This window comes from Schistocerca piceifrons, chromosome 7, assembly GCF_021461385.2.
Source record: "Schistocerca piceifrons isolate TAMUIC-IGC-003096 chromosome 7, iqSchPice1.1, whole genome shotgun sequence".
NCBI classification, from domain to species: domain Eukaryota; kingdom Metazoa; phylum Arthropoda; class Insecta; order Orthoptera; family Acrididae; genus Schistocerca; species Schistocerca piceifrons.
The window spans coordinates 471,968,065-471,972,037 of NC_060144.1; positions in this window are offsets into that span (position 1 = coordinate 471,968,065).

The window sequence follows — 3,973 nt, forward strand, 5'->3', positions numbered from 1 at the left end:
TCTCCATACCTGTACACGTCCATCCGCTCGATACAGTTTGAAACGACACTCGTCCGACCAGGCAACACGTTTCCAGTCATAAACAGTCAATTGTGGGTGTTGACGGGTCCAGGAGAGGTGTAAAGCTTTGTGTCGTGCGGTCATCAAGGGTATACGAGTGAGCCTTCGGCTCCGAAAGCCAATATTGATGATGGTTGGTTCAAATGGCTCTGAGCACGATGGGACTTAACATCTGTGGTCATCAGTCCCCTAGAACTTAGAACTACTTAAACCTAACTAACCTAAGGACATCACACACATCCATGCCCGAGGCAGGATTCGAACCTGCGACCGTAGCAGTCGCGCGGTTCCGGACTGAGCGCCTAGAACCGCTAGACCACCGTGGCCGGCAATATTGATGATGTTTCGTTGAATGGTTCGCATGCTGACACTTGTTGATGGCCCAGCTTTTAAATCTGCAGCAGTTTGTGGAAGGGTTGCACTTCTATCACGTTGAACGATTCTCTTCAGTCGTCGTTGGTCCCGTTCTTGCAGTATCTTTTTCCAGCCGCAGCGATGTCGGAGATTTGTTGTTTTACCTGATTCCTGATATTCACGGTTCACTCGTGAAATGGTCATACGGGAACACCCCCACTTAATCGCTCCCTGAAGATGCTGTGTCCCATCGCTCTTGCGCTGACTATAACACCACGTTCAAACTCACTTAAATCTTGATAACCTGCCATTGTAGCAGCAGCAACCGATCTAACAACTGAGCCCGACACTCGTTGTCTTATATAGGGGTTGCCGACCGCACCGCTTCAGTGTATAATTACGAACTTGGAAGATCATCCGCAGCACAGTAATTAAAAAAACAATTATAAACAGCTATAGAATAAGTCCGTAGCAATATGACCGTGTAGTACATAAGAAAAGCTACGGATTTTCAAATGAGAGATAAGGCCATTTGTTACAAGAACTGGTGTTTCCACGTTTCAAGGATGCTCAATAGAGTTTACCGGATTTGCAGGATAGTGACCTACTACGTTACGCACATCAAACTGCACGCGCCATGGATTACAGTGATTTCAAGGGAAGCAGTGGACAGTTGCATAACTTCAGATAGTACTACAGTATTGGAAGACGTAAGAACACGATATTTCAAACTTGACGATGTACAGCAATCCGCAAAATCGCCCTAAAATTTGTAGATGATATAAAAAAACTTGTGCAATCGTTCAGTAAGGAATTAGTTTCCAACTCCGACCAGTTGGGAGTTGAAAGGAAATGGATATAAAAGGAGCCCCTGAAATTAGAGGTATGAAGAAGGATGTATCAAGATCAACGAACATGAATGCCTTAACGCATTCGTATACAATTATGCCAACAGTTAATCTGGATGATAAATTATCTGGAACGTTATTTATTCTCCTGTGAGACGTTGGAGGTGTTCTGCCCCCTACAATTCTTTCTCTTGCGCGTGATCTTGCAATGGCCGTACGAAATATTTACGTCACATTAAGCAAGAGTGGGAAAACGGGCGTGAGAGAACTACAGCTACCGTATGGTATGAGCACTGTTTTTGACCAGTAACTGGTCAAAGTATCTTGATTTTGCTTGATTCCTAGTCTGGGTATAAAAATCATAATCCTTGAGAACAAACTGCCGGCCGCGGTAGCCGTGCGGTTCTAGGCGCTGCAGTCCGGAACTGCGGGACTGCTACGGTCGCAGGTTCGAATCCTGCCTCGGGCATGGATGTGTGTGATGTCCTTAGGTTAGTTAGGTTTGAGTGGTTCTAAGTTCTAGGGGACTGATGACCTAAGATGTTAAGTCCCATAGTGCTCAGAGCCATTTTTAGAACAAACTATCCCTCCTGAAAACTGTGTGACATTGCAGTTTGTACCACCTGGAACCACTGGACAAATTCAGCCTCTGGATGTTTTATTTTTTTTTCCTTGCCCGTAAAAGACATTATAACACCATCTGCAGCTACGCCTTAAAGGACAGTCAGTTTCATGGTAAGCTCCACGACGGACTGTTTCGCATTCACTTGCGTGCCAACACATTCCACCACATTCTCATCACCCCGTTACCCCAATAAGATTCTATATGCATTCTTTAAGAGTGGATACCTAGCTGAATGTCCTACGCGTTTGTAACTCCCAAGGATTTCATCTTCGATCTTGATGGTACGACCCATTGTGATCACTGTGGCGCGACAGTTTTCATTCGGTGTTCGTGATGCAAGTTAATGGATCGTTATGAACATTTCTTGAATGTCGGTGATGCCCATTTTGTTAAGTGTAATACATACATCCCATAGAAGGTTGATCACTGCATCTCACGGACATTCTTTTCTGTCGCTCTCCTGATGCACATGGTGAGTCATGTTTTTCCTGTCATAATTGTTGACACAATACTTTCAAATGAGCATTATTAAAGATTGAACCTGCGACATCGCACTCAAAGGGATTCCTCGTCAGTTTTCAGATCCAGTGAAGTCCAAATTAATCTATCATTATGTTTTACATATTATTTGCTGAAACTCCTCCAACCAACTGTCTGACAGCCGTGCCGCACACAAAGGCAGCTGATAAATGTGAAACACCGTGACGTCATGTCGTGTCACAGTTCCATTTTGACGGCTGCCGGACAAGTGTGAAATGGACCTGAGGCAGTTTCTGTCGGGATCCTCTTGAAGAGCGCCTGATCACTTGGACATTCACATCCTATGGCCACACCAGAAAAATCATCACTCGCAGTGCTCAGTTTCGCCACCAGATGTAGTACACCAGCTGCATGCGACGGCACCTTATGGTGACCACAAGCTGAGCGGCTCCTCCTAGCAGTACCCCATACTAGCAAAACAGTTGCTACTTTGCCTCGTATTCCTCGTATCTTAGGTACTTGGGCTCTGCATGGCGCTGTTTAAAAAGAATAGCCCGATGTAGTCACAGGATCGAGCCGTGCACGTCTGGTTTCAAGCCCCAAAGCAAATTCGCTGCAAATAATAACCCGTAGCTGTCACCCTGCAGTCAAATAAGCATACATTGATTAAAATTACGACTTAATAAAATGTACAGAAGTACAAAATAAAAGTTAAATGAGTAATTTAATAACAATTTTTCTTTTCTGATGTCTGTGAATGATGTCGACGGTAGAGAATTGTATTGAATAATGGTTATTCAAGAAAGGGTATCTCAAATAAACAGAAAGTGGCCCTGCGATAATCAAATTTAGTACAAACAGAAATGCATTTCTAAAATGCAAGAAAGTTGAGAGCATTACGAAAATAGTAGCAAAATCCCCAAACTAAATAGTCATCGAAGATACACGAAAAATTAATATTTTTTCATAATCCGAGACCACAGTCATAATATATTTCTTTAAAGTCAGTACCGCCATTAGACTGTTGTTTATTTGCAGTGTTACATTTACACTTACACGATCATGATTTCGGCTTCTAAGTGCCATTATCAAATGTTTCAAGTCTTATACTGTGCCTAAGATATTTTAAATACGACAGTATGCCATCTTAGGCACTGTATAACACTTAAAACACTTGATAATGGCACTCTGAAGCCGAAATCATGATCGTGTAAGTGTAAATGTAACACTGCAAATAAACAACAGTCTAATGGCGGTACTGACTTTAAATACGAAAAATTAACTCTATTTCGTATTCAGAATACACGAAATATTCACCATCTCAAAACATGCCAGAGTTCAACATCATGATTTAAAAATCAACACAGACAATACAAAGAATAGTAACTCAAATTCTGTCTATTCCCAGTTCCGTAATTCAAGTGGAATAAGTTTGAGTTCCACTCAGGAGCACATTCAGACCTCTCGAAATATAAAGTCCCTTCAGAAATTGAAGTATGGTAGTAGCCGCTCACCACCCAGAATCAGTCACCTAGACGACGGAATCGCGCACATTACTATATTGAGAACTCATGTAAAAGTGTCTAGAATCGCTTTCTTGACTCTC